Raw genomic sequence first — 20930 nt, 5'->3', positions numbered from 1 at the left:
GTTACACCGATGTTAGTAATCTCGAAAGAATCTCTTTCAAAAGAGTTTCAAATTAAATAGTCTAAAAAATGATACATGCACATATATATGAATGATAAACGAAGAAAAAGATGAATATCCGCTTTGATCGAAAAAATAGGATTATTTCTTTTAATTAAAAAGATCGATGGCAGATACATTAAAGATATTCAATATACAGCAATAAATCTTTAATAACGATATATACCCTGGCTATATTTTTACGGCAGCTGTTCAATTTTTGAATTAATCATTTCCTGATTGTCTCAACATTCTATTTCCATCTCGTCTTCTACGGACGCTCACTCGTTTCTCGCTTCACCTGCCTCACAGTCGCGACTTTTAATTAAGGATAGGCAACTATACGAAACTTGCCATGCCATCCGGATCAGGAATTTTGCCAGGATACAACGAGACCAGCCGGTTATACGCGTCTTCTCGGTATGAATCAGGATTAGTTTGTTCCTTAGACAGGCTCGTGATTTAAGGGTGACCACACCAGCCGCCAGAGTTGCAGGAATAACTGCGTGCTCATGCGTGTGCTCACGGGCGTATCTCGGGGGGGAGAAAAAACGAAAGAAACGAAAGGATCATAATAGCGTGTCGGACCGCGAATACGGCGCCTTCCTATCAAAACACGATACAGCGTTTAGCTTATTATTTATTGCTACTTATTGCTTATTAAAGCTGCAAGGGAGGCCGCGCGCGTTTCTTAGCGCTGTCAGTCCACATTTTCGAGTACATGGACACGTGCACGAGAAAGAAGCGCGTGTTACACAAGCGAGAAAAGTGAACGAACATGCCGTTATTTATTTTTTGTCATTGGATGATCTATGACGATGCGTGGGCCAGATTCCTAGTTGCTTCTTCGACAATAAAATTGAAATATAGCGAGATTAAAGGAATGTCCACGTTTGATCGTAAGAGGACTCAATCACGGATTTTATGAAGATTTTTTTATTGTAGGTTATACCGAAGGAATTTCGAAACGTGAATTATCTACCTTCGGCTTAAATTAAATCTAAAAAGATTCTAAAATTCATGTAAAAAATTTATATTTTAATCGCAAAAGAAATTAGCATATTAATTTAATTATTCATGATTTTATTTCATTCATATTTTAATTGCTTATATAATAATTACATATGTTTTGAATGAAACCAAATCTATTTCTGTTTGTCCATGAAATTCAAGAAACAAAGAATGAGTGAAATGAGACTGCGATATACTCACGCTCACAGTAAAAGAATATTTGACGACGTGCGTTTTTATAACGAACTCAGTTAGTTTCAGTTTCGTTGATTAAAACTTCGTTAATTAAAATACCTCATTGTTACGAACAACATCTCTACTTCGCCGGAAAACGTCGTGGCGTTCGCATAAATGTACGTTGTGAATTCGAGCTTAATTGAACAACCCGGAGGGTTGGTTTGTATTTTCGAGTCTCTTTGTGGTATCTCTCTCGCCCCTTGACTCTCTCTCTACTTTTCTCTTTTTTTTTGCTTCTCTCCTCGTCTTTTCCTTCTTTTTCTATCGCACTAGAAATCGTGAAAAATTAAGTGTTCTCACGGCCTACTCCTCTTCGTCGTCGTCCTCGTTGCAGCCGTTTGATCCTTCGTGATGTCCCTCCCCGCGTAAATCGAGCTTAAGTTCATTAATTTCACAAGGCTTTCGGGCGTTTCGGGGCGAAATCGTCTCGACGACGAAAGGATTAAAATTACGGGCCGAGAGCATTAGCATTGCCCGAGCTAAACGTCAAATTACAATTAACGATGAAGTGGCCTCGCAACCCCGGTCTTCGCGCAATCAACTTAAGGACCGTAGTTTGCTCCGTGATGTTACTCTTCTCCGATTCTCCCCTTTTCCTCTTATGGTTTCGTTTGCTCTTCCGCGTTTGCAACGAAACTAGACGAGAAAGCGAAACATCAAGGAGCTATAAAATGTTTCCGAATTATGTTCAAAGAGCGATCGCTCAAATCAAATCGATAAATTCGTTCTCTCGCCATAATTTGCATTAATTGGCATCACTTCTGGCGCGTTTCCAAACATTCCAGATAGAGACCAATGAAAAGTAGCGTGCCGAAGAATTCGAAGAAACGCTGCAAGAATCATCCGTTGAATTATTCGCGAACTTCGCCCCGACTTTATTCCGTGTGCATTCGTCGCTCCGGACAGCCGCGATTGTCGCGAAGTCTTAAATCCTTCACGAGAGATGTAAGAATCGCTAGTCACCCTCGCCAGCTTTCAGAAGTTTATAGAATTTAAAGCGTCTCGTTGAAAAGGATTTCAGTACACTGTGACTGGTACTTGTCACAGAGATATGCGGCACCGAAAGCATCGCAATCCGTACAATATTATCTATTGTACGTGATATGCACATTGCGCAAGATTTATGACGCGACTTTCACCTCTACGACAAATTGGAGGTACGAAAATAAAATTCAGTCGCGTACAATTTAATCTTGGCTCGCTGTAATATTCTTTTCAGGTTGTGCTAATTCGAGGAATAATCTGCAGCTCTCGTAAAAAGATGTTTATGGCTGAATTTCTATTTTCGTTCAGGGATCGGGATTCTCTCGATCGCGTTGGTGCGTTCTGCTGCCACGCAATGAACGCAAATAGAATCCGTAAATGCCAAAGTCTAATTTTCCCGGGGAATAACGAGCCGACTACGTCTCTCACGATAATTGACTTCCGGCCGTCTCGCCTTGCGATGCTAAACTTTTCTGGAAATGCACGGAGCGGTGAGGACGGACGCGAGAGCAAAGTCTGGCGAAGACTGGGAACGAGGTGAGAAGCGCGAGTTGAACGTTTTACGGATTTCCTCTCTCGCATTCCGAGACGGAGGAACGGGACGCAGTCGGTGCTGGGAAATGCAGTTCGGACATCGTATTTCCTTTTCGCTCGACAAAAGCGCTGTGGAGCAACTTCGCAAACGCGACGAAATCCGGTCGCGCCCCTTACTTACTGTCGGTCGCCGTAATATTGTTGGGAACTTTTGCGCTCGCCGAGAGGCATTCGCTTAATTGCCGGCGGGGACGTCGACGACGATGAAGAATCTTCGAACAAGGAGTCAAGAAGACGTATTCATTTAAATTCGCCGTATAACGAGCGATAACGTTCTTGTGCAACGTTGGTTTATCCGCTATTCAAACGTGTTTTCTATGCGACCCGACCCTCTCATCGTTCCCGACCCGGAGTTACAAACACATTAATTATATAATATAAACGCTCGGCTTTTGATATAGTTTTCATCTAAGAATCTTCGAAATTTTCCACGAGCGTAAACTCATTCAGTATCCTGATGGTTTTGAAATATAATATTCGTATATCGCGTTCATGCTGCGCATTTAACTTCGTGAAAGAGCACATTAATAAGCACTCGGTACGTTCTATAGAAATCTCAGCCAATCTGGCTTGAGAATTAAGAATCTCAAAACGTAAATGACTAATTACGTTTCGCAAGAATAATATTAGGATATCATTGTTCGCATGTAACTTCCTATATTCTAACGAATAAATGGCATTTCCGCTTCAGTATCTTAAATGCAAGCTAATCCCAATTTAGCACAAATAAAGTTAAAGCATAACTAATATCTTTTAATAATTCAACCAACTCCTTCTCCTTATCTTCCTCCTTTTACAATCTTAATCCTTTTCACAACTTGTAGCTAATTCGGTCAGCACTTGTACTAGGCTAGATCAGTGCAAACTAAAAGCTGCTTTACATGAAATTAGCAAAGTTAAATGTAAAAGTATATAAATATTTTAAACGATTAACTATCTATTATAATGATATCATCACGTTATTTAATAAAATATAGTATATATATCATTTTATTCTCTCTAAATCTGAATTAATGAATAGTCACTAATTATCGATTGGTATACTTGGCACTGAAGTTCAGTCAGTGAAGTTCAACTAAAAAAGGAAGAATGTTTGATCATTATAACTAAAATACTGATATTTGTATGTTAATTTCAATGTTTCAATACCATATTTATTGAATTTATGCACTAAACCAAAGTTAGATCACATAATAAAGATTAGCCAGGTTAGGCATCTTACATTTCATTCATTGATTATCAATAGCATACTTATCACTAATATCAGTGATTATCCACTGATTCAGATTTAAAGAATTGTCAAAGTTGATTATATTGTATTACTGCATTGAGATATTTTATACAAAGCAGCTTTTAATATGCACTGATCCAGAGTAGTACGAGTGATCGAATTCACTATTAGTATAGAGACCTTAGTGTAGGGACTTTGGCATTCATTTTTCTTTTACGTTTCACATGGAAATCATCGTCGAGAAAGAGGAACCGGGATAATACGTCTGCGAAGTTGGCGAGCGACCGAAGGAACGATCATCAGGACGGCAGGAGGAAAGGACAGGGAACGTGGAGGACGGACGAGGGAGTTTTAAGAGACTGCAAACACGGAGGTCCTGCTGCGAGCGCGAGCTACCCGCGCCTGGGTGGCGCGTACGCGGTATGGGCGTAATGGGGCAACTTGTCAGCTACCGCGGCTCGTCCGTCAGAGGACGAAAGGTACACCCGGCTCCGCTACTCGCCAAGATAGGAAATGACGCTCGGTGGCAGGCGACCGAGCTTCCCTTTTCCTAGAGAACAACGATCCGTGCTCCGCTTCGCGCCGCTCCGAGCTCCGTATTCGTGCCGAAGACGCAGCTGATGGTACGAGGAATCGGAGCTTGATATCCCGGACACGTAGACGTGCGAGGCGCCGAGAGAGAGAGAAGAAATACCAGCACAAGCTGTGAGCGAGGAAACGTGGATCTGCTATCGCTAGACTCTGACGAGAACTCCCATCATACTTCACCCTTTTCTAAAGCACGAGTTCACCGCCGCCGTTAACAAACAACGTTACTAATTTTCAATGTACAATCAAAGATTGAGTTGTCGTCAGAATTGTAATTAGGTGATCTAATTGTAGAAAAAGATATTAAGATTACGATTAAGATATTAAGGATAGAATTATTATTATTATTATTATAAAATCAATTTGATGCAAATATAGCATAATGAATTCTTTCTGTTCGTGAAATAAAGTTAAAATTTCTGTCGAGAAGAATTATTTGTCACTTTTGCAGTGTTTCTCTACGGAATATAAAAAACGTATCGAATGCTAACATCTGTTGAAATTATTTAGAGAAACATATTATGTTATTTTTATCCGAGATAAAAGTTCCAAGTTAGTAGTAAAACCAATACAACCTAAATATTCTCGATAGATAACATCGATATTTCTTTTTTACCTATTAGATCACACAAAAAAATTATATTTTCTAATGAATCTTGTTTGGTTTTTTACGTATAAATAAAAAATGTAATAAGATTGCTTGTCATAAGATATCCAGCATATGGCACTTTCGAGGAAATGCGTATGTTTATCAGAGCGCACGGTCGCGCGAAACGATTTTGAATTGACGCACGTGCCGTGATTTACGCGTCCCAGTTGTTTAACAGCGAAATTATCGAACGCACCGTCCCGGACAGCGCTCGCTTCGTTTCCTTTTTTATTTCACCTGCACCGTCGATCGACAATTACGCGATTGCGATCAGAGCCTGGAGCCAATAACGCTCGTTCTCATTTCCATAATTCACACGCGTTTCGCCTCTTCCGCGCCTCTCGCAGATCATTGGGACGACCTCGTCTGTATTCTCGCAGCTGCGCTCCCGTTACATCTGGTGCACCTTCGGGATTCGCGTTACGCAATATCGCGATCTAGCGGATGATATCCGGAAGAAGAGTTTTACGAATACAATCGAGATGAAGTAAGGCTAGTGGCACATAGAAAAACATAAACAGTAAAACGAAGCAATAAGCAAATCAACATTTTTTTATTTGCTTACATTATTGCCTTACGTTCTCCATTGTGGCTGGCTTATTCCTTTACTGCTTATGTCTTACTGCTTGTGTTTTTCTATGTGCTATTAGCCTTAGAGCAAAGGCACACAAAAAAAAAACTTAAGCAGTGAAACGTAAGCAGTAAGCAAATTGGCCAATCATTGTAGAGACCATAAAGCTATAACATAAGCACTAGTCAATCCAACATGTTCTTTCTTACTGCTTACGTTTTACTGCCTAAATTTTTTTTGTATGGCACGACCCATAGTCTGTCTTTATCGTGTTCGCAAAACGCTTCTTCCAGTTCGCTGATAGATCGCAATATTGCGTAACACGAATCTCAAAGGAGCAACAAAAAAGCTATGACACATAAAAAAACTAAGTAGTAAGATGTAAGCAGGAAACAAATCTAGATTTTTTAATTGCTTACTGCTTATGTTATTGCTTTACGGTCTCGACTGTAATTGATCAATTTATTTATTGCTTATGCTTGAAGCTAGAGCGTTTTGCATAACGCATAAGTCCGGATCTACAATAAGTGATTTAAGCCTTAAGCCGTAAGAAATTGACCAATTACAGTCGAGTGCGAGGAGAATAATCGACTGTGATTCGTCCATTTCTTATGGCTTAAGGCTTAAAAATTTATTGTAGATCCGGACTAATGCATAAAAAATCAGTCTTTGATTTCATGAAAAGAAAGGAAATTAAGGATTTAGAGTTCATTTTTTTATACATTATGCATTATGCGTTATGCAAGACTCTCGTCTGTTTACGTTTTTCTACGTGCCACTAGCCTAAGCGCGCGACAATTATCGTATAGTCACCCGACGCGAATTTCATTAGTCTTGCGCGAGTCGTTTCATCCACATCGCGCAAAAACCGCAAAAGCCGCGTTCTCGTTGATTCTCACTCAAGACGACGAGAGATGCGTCTATTGGTCTATGTGTAAAACATGCCCGATCGAATCAACAAATGACAGGAAGAGAGGCAAGGACGAAGGAAAGAGTTATTTATATTCGCTGACTGAAACGATGACTATCCTCGATTAAGCCCGATAATCATCCCTTTACGTGCAACTAATCTTCGAGCTGACAACGACGTCACGGTTATCCAATCCACGCGCGCTCGCGTTCGATGGCGGAAAATCTTAAGGATTGGTTCCATCTCCCGTCATTTTCTCCGTCTCGTTTTCGCACGCGTGCTTGGCCACCGCTGTCATTCTCCTGCGAGTACTATGCCGTGTTACCGCGTCTGCCTGAGATGCTCGCCAACCCGAACCCAACCGGCCATAACTTCATCCTCGGCCTGGCTGACGCTAATTGGCGTATCGTGCCGTAATGCGGTCACGCCATTATCTCTACCCACTGCGAGAGACTGATATTGCATTACACCAAGTTGATCTTTCATCGTCGGCCCATTTCCTGGGCTCGGCTCGACGATTGGCCGCGGGCAGCGCGGAGCGAAGCTGCGCGCAGCGAGCAGCGAGCGGATGAACCGGAACCCAGCGACCTTGGAAAACGTGACTTTGTCATGGCCGATTAGGTGGTTCATCAACCTTGCCCTGTTATGATTCGTACAAAAAAAAAACGCACCATCGATCATCAGTCGATTGCGCTGCGAATGAATGGGTTCTTGCGATAATTGTAGCGATCGAAATCAGTTTTCTAGATAACAGAGTAATGTTACATTGATACTTCAAAATAACAGTAAAAATGATAATTTTCATAATATTAGAATAATATATAAAAGAATAAGACTTTCAACAAGAAATAAATCATAAATTAAAAGAAAGTCTCACGGGAGCCGATACTCGTCGTATATAAAAAGTATATTAATAAAATAAATATATAGACGTTTCGACCCATTTATGGTCCTCTTGAGTATAATATTATACTGATCAGTTAATACATACACAAAATAACTATTTAATTTGATAATAAAACCAGTAGAATTATCAACATGAATAAATGCAGAACGTTGTAGAATTAAAAAAAACGTCGTAAGACTAATGTTCAGAAATAAAAAAAATTACCAAATGTCTGTAGTATTTGGCAGAATACTTAATTAAAAGTAAAAAATTAAATTGATAATATAATATTAAAAAAAATGACGAAATGGAGCATAAAATAGTGTATGACACAAGGTGTGAGATTCTGAATGTGCGTAATATTAGTTCAGAATGCGGATCAATATATCAGTTGTTGCAGTCGCGATCACACTGTTTGTAGAGGCATCGTCGTCATACCGGTCGCCTATCGGTCGGCGACGAGGTGGCTGGACGAGAATGCCATAAACACCACGTCAAGGACGTAAGATTTATAAATCGCTGGCTTTTATTTCGAGTTAAGCCAGCTTTAGGACTTGTCCCATTAGGTGGGGCTTCCAGCTCTCTTTTCTCTTTTCTCTTTCTTTCTCATCGTGATCCAGCGTTGCTACGCTTGCACAAGCATCGTTTATACAAGGGTAGATTAAGAGGCTCTTCGCGGCTCCTAAATATCTTATTAAACAGCGTCGCGATGGTCTATTAACTCGCCTATATCTGGTGCATTCTCTTTTTCCCTTCTTCTTTTCTCCTCTTTTTCTTCGTTCTTTTTTTCTTTACAACGTACGGTGTACACGTCATTAATGTGTTTTCACCGTGCGGTTGCCTGAGTTTCTAACAGACAATTTTTCGCTGTGCGGCCGCCATTAACGCCGTAGAACAAGGTATTAAGATCACTCGAGGGTGTTGCTGAAAGACAACCCGCGTTTTACGCGCAGCGCGAACGATTCGTCGGAAGTCGTCGATTAATTCGCGATTCTTTCCGATCGCCGACCGCGCCCTGGATCACTCCGACAGGAACGATTCCGAGAAATGGAGCCGCGCAGATTGCTTCTTTCATGTAACGTTCTCTCACGGGCCTTCTATTAAATTGCTATCCGCTTTGTGAGCCTGCAAGGCATCGAGATAGAATCGGGCGAAGCTAGTCGACGTTGGCGATGTCGCGTCTCGCGGAAGAGCATCTCGCGTTCCCTTTGATTTCGCTCGGAGCTTTGAGCCCCATCACTTCGTGTGTCTCTTGCTATCTCCATGAAGCTTCTTCTCATTTCCTCTCACGAGAAAAGCGGTTCGTATTGCAAGCGTACAGCGAACGGACAGATACGGGTGTGTTGGATAATTTGTGATACAGTTAAAGATAGCTGATAGCTCATCGTACCAATAATTTTGTAATGTTTTATTGAGAAAGGTGAACGCAATAACTAATTGTAATAGCATCTCATTTATCACCTCGAAATATGTGAAATATTGCTAAATAACGCACTATGTATGAAACGCGTACAAAATGCTCCTCCCTTAAGATATTTGGTTTCCCGAATGCGTCACATTTATTGGAACAGGGAAATGCAATTAAGAACCATGGCGTACGAGTGACGTGTAATACATAAATATGTAATAGAAATGCTGTGAAATATAATTAAACGGGAGCCCATTCAAAATGCGACTTTCAATTAGCGCTCTTCGTATGAGTGGCCAGTGTGTGGTCGTAAATAATTCACGAAACTTCATCCACGCATTGTGTTCCCGCCCGACTCCGCTGTCTCGAAAGTTTTCGGACGGGCCCGTCTGACGGCGATGTTATACGTAGCTCCTGCATCGTAAACACGAACTCGCAGCCCTGAAGTAACAGACTCGCGTTCACCTGAACGTTGTCGTCGAGGTACGTCTCCCGTATACGCGGCAACTTTCCCGTCGTGTGACTTTTCGTGACTTCTTGACATGTAGACGTGAGACAGTTGCACACGTGTGGACGATCCACCATTAGCTGTCTTTATTGATTACAGGAGCCATTAACGCTGGTTCATGAATTTAATCAAAAATTGAAGTGCTAAGAACGATCTCGATGATATTAAAATTCATGCACTGAGAAACATGGCTGGTTGAAAATGGACAAAACCTGTAGGAAATTCTGATTATATCAGAATTTCGGTTATCATAACTAGAATTTAGTGGGTTTAATCAAAAAATTCTGATTCATCCATTTTCAATTAGAGTTCCAATTAATCCAACCAGATATTTTTCTCAGCGTGTTTTAACTATTTGTCTACAGTCTAAATTTTTTTTTATATAATTGAAATTTTACTTTCAAATTTCTCCGAAATAAAGAAGAACTAAAGATTCCCTTTCCTAAAATATCTAAAAAAAACTATTCAGTAATATAATAGAGATATTGAAAAGTAACCTTGAATTTTTGGCATTTTTTGAAAGTCTAGAATAGTAAAAGAAAAAGATTTGCCACTTGAAAAATCGCAAATAAATATTAATTAAATAAATCTATCATCAGGTATTTTTTATAATAACAGTAGTAATGTTAAAATCTAAGTAATATATCGTACAATAAAATTTTATTTTAGTGTAACAAAATGTTTAGCGAATAGAAAATTTTCCAAAACTTTTCCTTTCTAAATTATTAATTTCCGCAAAAATTATTAAAATAGATACGATGGGGAATTAATACTTCAAATTGGGAGAGAGAGAGTGAAGAATACAAAATAATTTAAAATAGTCTCCGTTCTTCGAAACAACGGAGGCTGCCGTGATGAAATTCGATGCTTTCGCGAAAACTTGATTTAAAAGGAGGCGTTGCCAGGCTGTCGGCGTATTAATTATGAGCGGTATGTTGCAGCGATGACGTGGAGAACGAAAGCCGCAACGAAGTCCGCGAGGCGAACGTTGTTGCGTCTGGCATGTATTGAATTTCAATTATTTATCGGGAAGCCGGCGCTAATTGCGACAGGAGCTCCCGCAAGAAACGGGCCGTGTCGTCTTTCAGCGCGGTGGATAGGCGACGTTACCGCATCTTGTTGCGACGCGACGCGACGGTAAGAAACGACGGGACGAAGGAATAGACGAGTCCTTGGAAGGCGACACCGGGCTACCTTGAAACGAGAACGCGGCAGGCAATTGCCAGGAGACGTGCACACACATAGGCAAGAATACTAAAGATCTCGTGCATAAGATCGAGGAAGATCATCGGATACGTGGGTGTAAACGTTATCCGGAGAGACGCAGGACACATCGCCACGATACGAATGTATTTCAGAAGCGCCGTGAAAACCGGATTACTCTTAGTGGATTATCGTCTACAATCGTTCCGGAGTCGGATTACGTCTTCCGTCGCGGATCCCTTCCTTTTATAGAGCTCATCCATTAATCCTAAATTATTTTCTTTATTTGATAGGCAAAATTCCGTAAAATATGATTAAGAGAGACACCATAGTCACAAACCGATAAAAAAACGAAGAGATGTCCAAACTGTTCTGTTTAAAAAATCAATAAACATCGCACAGTGCTAAAACAAATATTTATATTATTATATTCGGAATATTCGGAAAAATACAATTCGTGATATTCTCATTTATTTTATAAAATTCTTGTTTATGCTCTACCGATATAAAAAAAATTAAAAATTATACCAATTATTTTTCTTACGACGCGTTAAAAATTCGTTTAAAATTAGCTTGATTTAAATATACATTTGCGATTGTTGTTCAAGATTAAAAGACTATAGTTTCAACTGCTCGATTATTGTGCGATCGACAATGGTAAGAATCACTATACATGGAATCACTGCAAAGATTCTAGAGTCGGAATGAATATCCCTCGTGTGTGCAACGAGCAATAATAAAGTCATCGCGCCTGTAAAGGGCAGCGCGATGAATCTCGCTCGAGCCATGCTCCATTCATCGGCTCGCTTTGCAGGTGCATTCTCGGCGACATAAACCCAGCGTGCGTCTCCACTTGCTATAATCACTTTGCCCAACGTCCATTCCACAATAATTGCGACCGCAAAATGGTCCAAAAGCATTCAAGGTCGTTTTCTCATTTGTCATCCTCGTGCGCGCGCTTCAGCAATGGCGCATCGTTCGAACAGCATCCCCATTGCAACGCAAACAGAGACACTGGCAACAAATATGTGTATACATATTGTGTTTGCATTACATACAATGCCGACTAAAAATTTTAAATCATCTTTCGCAAAAAGATGATAAAAACAGGCGTCAAACCTGTCTTATAATTTTAATATATAGATTTTCTTGTAGACATTTTTATGTAAATTTTCATGATTCTTTCTGATATTTAAATCACTGCATTTGTAAGGTTAAACTTTAGACTCTCGACCATTGCTGTAGTATATTTTACTCACGATCCACGGATGCGTTCACGCGGCGCCGCAATAATTACATTCGCAGGCGGAGACAGGCAATCGTACGCGGTCGCTGAGCTACACCGCGATGCGACGCAAATCGAAGGTTGGTGCACGGTGAACGCCTTGCCGTTCTAGCAATGGCATGTTGCCGGGGTTAATTGTATTGGCTTCCTCGGCCTCATTCTCATTCAATCGTGATCATTACTCGCCGGGAGAGGATCCTCCTACGTGTCGCTTCGGTCGAAAGTGCATGAAGCGTGGATGCACACACGCAACGACATTTTCCTCGGCCTTAGACGGGGTACTCACCTATACCAACGGGTGCCTTACCTATCTCGGTCACGCGTGTCTCCGCCCGTGAGTATATGGCGTTCGTGTATCGAGAAAGGGTAGACGCTATTCCGCAGCTCATTCGACTGCCGTGGAGACTAGCTAACGAACGTACGAGTGTGCAGGAACGTTTCTCTCTGTTCAGTCTATCGATACAAATTAATAGCCTGACCAAGGGGCCCGATGCAGCTCCACGTGGAAAAGACGACAGAGGACGCTCGGTCGCTAACGTACCGCCTTGAGGCATCATGATACAGTAGAGAGAATGAGTAATAGATAAAACTACCGTTGCATAATATGTAGATGCAACGAGATAACGAATAAATATTAATAAATAAGTAAAAAATGAATATTATCAAAAAGTGAAAGTAAAACACATAAAATACGAAAATAATGTAGACTTAAGCTAATAGTGAATTCGGTAGGACGAATTAGTGTGCACTGATGCTTACTAAAACCGTTGTACATTGATTTAATTTGAGTACAAAAGTGAAATGCAAATATTTGAAATTATAAAATAGGTATTTTACTCAACAGTACAATAAAGTATAATTAAGGATTCTGCAGTTTAATTATATATTAGTATTTATATTAAATCTTAGTACACACGATACGCGTTTCTTGGCTATCTCTTATATTCAGTTGATTTATTCAAATAAATGTCTTGTTTCTACATTGTTTCTATGTAATATTAGGAGCTGACTAATTAAACGATATTTTCTTTTTTCTTAATAAACAATTTTAAAAATACTTTCTAAAGATGTTCAAGTATATTAATAAAGTATATCACTTAATAAGTTTTATGTACTTCTAAAAGCGAAAATTAACCCAGACACAAATGTCTCATCGCGTGTAATGAAAGACTGAAAAATCATTGTATGTACTAAGAGGATTAAACATAAATCTTTCAATTTGTGTATGACAGTTTAATGTACAGTGAGTGCATTTGATCGAATTTGCTATAAATATCCTAGAATCTAGATTATAGAGAATTAATTTTTTAGAAAACAACAAAAAATAAAAAAAATTCTATCATGAAAAAAATACTAGAGCATCTCGATCATGAAATATCTGACAGAGAAATAGTATTGATAATTTATATCTTGAGGAAACATTAACAGTATCAATATCCAAAGTTTTTTTATCGCATGTAAAAATAACGTGTCGTATATTTAATTTACGACACTATTCGCTCTGATCCTCGATCGTACGGCGTCGGAAATGTTTGAATACGTCACGGACGGAAGAATATAAAAATTATTCGCAGTAGCATAAATATCGAGGTAAGTGACATCGTAAGAGCAACATAAAATCGCGGGTATGTAATACATACGCGTGGATAACGATAAAAATTGCAGTCGTCGGTCGTCATTCGCCTTCATTCGGAAGGGTTACGCGAGAAATCAACACTCGACTATGAAGACGACTCGCCGTAAGAAGCGGATTTCTACGGCGCGAACCTGTACCGAAAATCCGTTCTTTATACCCAATGCAGCGACCACCGCGAGAACGTGGAATTGGCTAAGGCGCATAAATAACTAGCCGGTAGCCGCGCGCAACCATCTCGACGAGTCAGAATCGGTGTCGAACAAGCGCAGTTACTAACAGGGATACGCGAAATCGGGATTCCTCCGAGTTGCTCCGAGGCCGTCCATTACTCTCAGGTCGTTCTCTATCCACGATGCGAGGTAGGCCGTCACGGATGGACATGAGGGATCGCCCGGGGCTCCCCAGGTAGCTCGGCCTGAGGGTCTCGATCCCTGGACAACAACGAGCTGCGACAATCATAAATCCTGGTCCAGCGACGCTTTTTTCGGGCTTTCCCGCAGTCGATTCGTCGTCTCGATTCGCGCGACTTAGTCTTCGATCTCGCGCCTGAAAGAGATCCGTCGGTCGGTCGTTTTGTTTTATTTCCTGTGAAGCCCGAGCTAACTCCGGACTGCGAGGAGACCCGTAGAGGGCAGAACGACGGTGAGAACCACGATTTGCGTTTTATTCTGTCGCTCGTTGCGCCTGAATTTATAGCCTTTCCGCCGCTTTGCCGGTCAACCGAGGTAGAGAGACGCCGTTTGTGGGCCGCTAAATTATTCGCCGGGTGTATCCGCGTCCGCTGCCGATGCCTTTTGTCGAAAATACGCGAAAAATATCTACGTCGTATTTACATATGTATAGAGATATCGCCGGATACTTTTACGGTGCGCTGGCGTCTCTCGGATGCCGAAGAAAAGGATTTAAATTAATCTTTGACTTGGGAATTTTTTCGACTATGTATGCAAAGATCTATGACAGTGAGAAACGAATTATAGTTTTATTGTATACTTTTTATTTTATAAATGATACTAAACACGTTAATTTGAATATCATACCGTTATAAAAAAAAAGCATTATATTGTGGATATATTCAGTAAATGTAAATTCAGTAAATTATATGTCAATAATAGTAATAATCGAATAATAATAACTGTTCGTGTTACAATATTGTGTTACAATATTAACAATAATTACCATAATACGTTAATGTCAATAAATAATATTTTATAATCCTCATAATTAATGGAAAAGATCTTGTAGTTATATCCTGCTGTCAAGAGAGAACGTGATATATTATTAAATACAAAGTAACACAAATCCAATAAAAGTCTCGTAAATTCGTCGCTTTTTGCACGCAATTCAGCTAACTCAATTCTCGCACGACTATGATGTGAACTCTTCGATTGTCCCGAGTTAGCGGTAACGGTCTATAATCGCCAGCGAGATTCAAAGGCAATCGATCGAAGTCCGAAGCGGAGTCGAAGGGCTTGCTAATCAGAGATTTAATTGATACCGCAACAAGCACGACTAACGCACACCAGTGATTACTCCCACACAGAACGGACACATATATACGCGCACAAGAATGTTACATCGTATCGAGCAAAAGGAACGGACCGTAATACATATGTAACGCGACAGGACACGAAACGAAGATGAGAACGGTAACCAGGGAGCCCAGAATAGAATGGATTACAGGGCTACTTAGTCCTGAGCTCTTCATTAGTAGCAGAAACCAATCACTTTTGGTCTGCGAACGCCCTAGCACTCGTTTCAATTATTGCACGCCTGGCCTAATCTAAATTGTCATCGTCAGTGTATTCCAATTAGCATTTCATTGACGAATGCTACCAAAGCGATTAACGTTAATTTTACATAGACACGTAACACGAAATTCGACACGCTTTACATTTGATTCTTTGAACGCCAATTTTATTTCAATTGAATTACAAAACTTGAACCTTTTGAAAAGTTTCCAGTTTTAATAATTAAAAAAAATTGGTATTTTTTTTAATTTCTCAGGAATAAATATTCCTTTATTTGTAGGATACTTGTTTATTTTAAAATTTGCAAAAATATTTTCGGGATCGCATTCATAATTAAAAGCACATCAAAATCTGTCAGAAACAACTTCGTTCATTTTAAGATCCAAAAGAGACTGAATTTTTATCGACCAGTGTTATCAATATGTGTATATTAAATTAACAAGACGTCTTAATTATTGAGAACCAAACAGGTTTTGCAGCGATTATATTTAAATTTAAACTTGATTTATTACCTGAACAGCTGATCAGGTAGATCAGATACATCAGGTATAGCGAGATCGGGTGAAGATCGTATACAATATAGTTGACACTTACCTGAAACAAAGAAAAAGAGAAAATTGCATTCAGATATCAAAAAACAAATAATAATTAATTAATATTGAATAATTAATTTGTACATTGATTCGACACACACACACACACACATTTTACATTTTGCAGTAAATATTTCGTAATAATAATAAATCGGCACGAGTATTTATGCTCCTTTCTTGGAACGTCACAGAACGTCAAAGACTCTTCCATGAGCACATTTTGACGTTGATGGGAGAGCTTAGTACCAAAAAAGTTTACTCCGAAGGGAAAGAAAAGTATCCAAAACACTGCATTGTTACGAATCAATGCAAGTGGTCAAATAGATAAGTGAGCATATTCGTGTTGAATATTACATCAGTTTTTATTGATCATGCAAAAGAATAAACAAATCGAAAGTATTCACTTATGAACAATCTACCTGCAATTTTTATTAGACGGAAAGAACGGTTTTATTTAAATTGAATTTTATTGAAAGTTCAGTTTGATATATCTGAAAATAATTTTGTTGAAGTAATTAGGTATGTATAATGTTGTGCTGACAATGCTGCAAAACGTTTATTATTCTAGCAATTAATTTGAACGTCGTACATAATTATTCTGATAGTCTAAATAAAAAACTGTTTTCGGATTTGTACAATATTTAATAAGATCACTTTTTCCATACATATTTTCCAAAAGTCTTCTCCTACTTTCGAAGTTACATTTCTTTTTTTACGTACATCAGTATCGACATCAGTATTTACGATCACACAATCAGAGATGGATGAATACAGACGAATATGCTCGTATAAATGCAGTAATACAAATAAATTAATGAAATGTATTAAACTTATATGTATTCATAAAACGTTTATATTAAACGTTAATAGCCGAGCGCACATGAAAAACCGGTTGTGCAATTTATTCTAATTATAGACATTTCGCGCAGCACTTTTATGAACAATTTGCGTCGACTGTCACTTTTTCGACGAGATGACGACAGATATATATATGTAACATACAGTTAGCTTCGTCTTTATCGATACGTAGCTCGCGCGGCTCGGCTCCAGCGAGAGCTCATTAACGATGAAATCTTATCGATAAATGTAATCCTGTATAATTAATTCGACAGATATCATCGCTCGGGACAGATAGAAGGATTGGTCGATCTCGCATTCATTTCGCCCGCCCAAGCACGCAGCTTCATATCTGCATAATTGTACAATCATATATACATACATACGTCGTCGTCTTGCTTACATGTTCGCCCAAGTATACACGCATGATCGGCTTCGTCATTACGGTTTGCGAATCTCTCTCTTCTTTTTTCTCTTATTCCTTTCTCCATCACTTACCATCCTTCTTTCATCAAACTTCACGATGTTTCCGCGTTAATTTATTTATGTAATCTCTCATCTTCTCGTTTTCCGTTATATCCTGATACCTATTTTACCCTAACTCGCAGTATTTCTCTCTATTTTGCTTTGACACTGTTCGCCGTGAGTCGACCTTCCAAATTTCATTAATTCGAGAACGCCAAGCGACAGATGTTAAACGTAGCCGGGCACGCGATACTCGAGACAATCGAATTACATTGTACACAAGAATTTCTGCACTATAACCAGAACGGAATTTCCTTGGAAAATTGTTTAAGAGTAGAGGTAGAGATAAATGTAATTAATAATCCAGACACCGAGCATACGTATTCCGTTGTCTTCTTTAATATCTTTGTTGTTCAGCTCAAAATATGCTAATAAAAAAATTCAATTATAATATATATATATTCGATAATAGTAAATAATATGTCGCTTTAAAAGTGTCATAGCAAGCGTTAAGTATTTCCATGTATTTCAGTGATATTTTCGAGATTACTGTATCGTACGCAGAACAATAATTACAACGCTAATTACGATTGAAACCAGAAAATAATTTACAAAAACATGGATGTTATAACAGACTCAGAAACTTTGTTCATTAGGTTCGTTTGTTGGATCTTCTCCAGTAGACTTGGAAGCAGAGATATTAACGATTCTGCAGCCAAGCGGGATCAGTACAGAAGTTGAACGAACTTCTAGCATGCGTTACGAATTATCTCTCATTATGCTTGGTCTACCTTGAACTCCAGTCGCGCTGGAGTGCAGCATGCCAGTTGCTTTCAGTTTCGAGTGAACGAGGTCGCGCTCACATAAGAAATTTCGCCGTTATAAATTGATGGCTACGTTGCAACGTGACATAAAGTGTTGTCACGTGCGGCAAAGCATGAGTCTCGGGACAAAATTTTCTTCGTTGTTGCAGGAAGGGCCAACGGCCTTTCTCCACATGTTTTATTGCTTCCTTCTGACACGCTTCCTTCGTCGTTCATGATAGTTTCTTTGTGTTTTCGGTGTAGAATAATGTCGTTTATTTTGGAAATGATAGAAGCTAATTTTTAGGAAAATTCACTGTTAGGATATCAAAAGAGCATGATAACCTAATTCCTTGAGTCAAATAACACTTTTTGTTATTTTTAACTTTCATGTGACAAAATGTAACTCAATCCATTTTTATGATTAGTTTCAAAATAAACAATCTATATTAAGTCTACATTAATGTATGTACTTAGTAAATAATAAATTAAATTTGAATCAAATTTAATATTTTCTTAAGTTAATTAGCCTCATTGTTTTAATTAAATTAACGATATATTGAGTAGAAACAGTGACGATATATAGAAATGAAAAATAATTCAAATTGAATATAACGTATACTTTTTGAAAGTAAATCAGTGTATTATTATTGACTCATAACTGATATGAGCAAATATTTACTGTTTTTCAGTAACAATACACTGATTCATTTTTAGAGAGTATAACTTGACATTATGAATTTAAAGAATTTAGAAAGACTAAATACATAAACGCAAAGTATTTTTTCTCATCGTACATTTATTTCAGTTGATTTTTAAAAATATATTCCTCTCTCCTCCCAGCACAGAATTTGCAGTAATATCGCTGCAAAATCTCTACAATATTGCTATAACATGCAGTGTTGCTCCAACTTTTGTGCAACTTTATGCTGTAAGGGCTGTTACTTTTGTATTTCATGTGTATTACTACACTGAAAAAAAAATTGGTTCAACTAACTAAACACGTTTAGTTGTTTGTAGATTTGGTTAATTTAACAAATTTTATTTAATCAAATTCAACCATAGTCTGCTTAACAAATTATTCAATGTTAAGCAGACTACGGTTAAATTCAATTAAATAAAATTTGTTGAATTAACCAAATCTACAAACAGCTAAATGTGTTTAGTTAGTTAAACAAATTTTTTTTTTCAGTGTATATATTCCATAATTTGTTTAACGATCAAAAAATACGTCAATCATATCGCGCGCAAGATAAATAAAGTGATTAATAAAGAATCTAGCGAGTCATTCGGGGACATTGATTAATATACCTAAAATTTAATCAGAATAGCGCGGGGATTGTGCTCGTGCGTATATTAAATCCCGTGAAGAAACTTTCGCGTTCCGAGTGAACACAGCAGGAAGTTCGGAGCACGCGGAACGGTTGTAACCCCCGAAACAGAATACGGGGTAGGTGTGTCTAAATTGTCGCGTGCGAGATTACTCGGGTAATCCGTGCGCAAGCATTTACCTATGGAAAAGCGACAGCGATTTTAGTTGTTTAAACTGGAACTGTCTACGAGTTTTCGAATTCTCGACGAAGTCGGTAACCGTCTCTTACGCGCTGCAATTTCTATTCCCATCTCGTCGCGCATATCTGCACGAATCTCAAATACCCCTAGGAGAAGTCATACGTCATCGTATGTTGAAGTGAAAACTCGACGAGAGATAACGTACGTTTGGTAACTGGTAGCAGAGCAATAATGACACTGGCGTCACTTCCGTTTTTATGACGTCGACAAAGCGCGAGAAAACGCGCGTCGATCGGCTGTGAACTCGTAAAACGTCGTTTCACAGCCGATATTGCGATTACGCGACGCGATTCTCTCTCCTCGTTTTCCTCGCGGTATCCATAAATCTTGCGATATATCTGAAATGAAGGGATAGCGACGAACCGAGTATCGCGGATGCTTCTTGTAATATGGCCGACACAACGCGCGATGCTACACCCAACTCTGTCGCCACACGTTCGAGGAACTGACGTGGCTCGGCGATATCCTTACTAGAAATTCCAGCAACGACATCGTTAAAGCGCCCGTAAAAGTGGTCATGGATTTTGACCGCGCTTTATGGATAGTGGACCGCGATATTTTTTTTAGGGTCAGCAGCAGCGTTAACGTCGTTAAATTTACGACGCGTTCACTATAAATACGAGTCTAAATTTCTAATTCAGTGACATTATGGCGATGGCAGCAGGCTCTTCCCAACCTGCCAGGGGTGACAATGGAGAACGATTGACGGCGCCCTGGACCACCCTCGTTTATCATGCCTAGCGCACAAATAAAGCATAAGGTAGAGAGGGTGGTGAGCGGGCAAGGTGCAAGGTACGGCGTCGCGTTAAATAAAAGATGCGAATGCATGCCGAGTAACCGTGCGGTTTTAAATTCTCGTAATGAAACCGTAAAGCACGCAGACAGAATTCACTTTATGGCCGGTTCGAGTGCCGCTAGACTGTTGGCCCGTATAAATTTATACACACTTAAAGCAGACCTCTCCCGGTTGTTTCGATAAATGTATCGCCCTCACTCGCATTCGGTATTCCCATGACTCTTGGCATCCGCTACAAACACGCGGTAATATTTACGTGTGTGTGTTGAGCCAGTATTTAAAAATCTCTCTCTGCTCAAGCAGCAGTTATGTAGTACATTAAAATCAATAAGCAGAAAATAAAAATCGCAAAAAAACAAAAGGAGGAAAAAAATTT

The 20930-nt window shown here is 39.2% G+C and overlaps 1 pseudogene; it reads left to right on the top strand.

Annotated features, from left to right (window-relative positions):
• Positions 1-389: 389 nt before the first annotated feature.
• Positions 390-4650, top strand: LOC108769658 (uncharacterized; annotated as a pseudogene).
• Positions 4651-20930: the final 16280 nt, after the last annotated feature.

This window comes from Trachymyrmex cornetzi, unplaced genomic scaffold (assembly GCF_001594075.2).
Source record: "Trachymyrmex cornetzi isolate Tcor2-1 unplaced genomic scaffold, Tcor1.1 scaffold924, whole genome shotgun sequence".
Classification (NCBI taxonomy): domain Eukaryota; kingdom Metazoa; phylum Arthropoda; class Insecta; order Hymenoptera; family Formicidae; genus Trachymyrmex; species Trachymyrmex cornetzi.
Note: the sequence above shows the minus strand (reverse complement) of the source record. Positions and strands in the feature narration are given on the sequence as shown.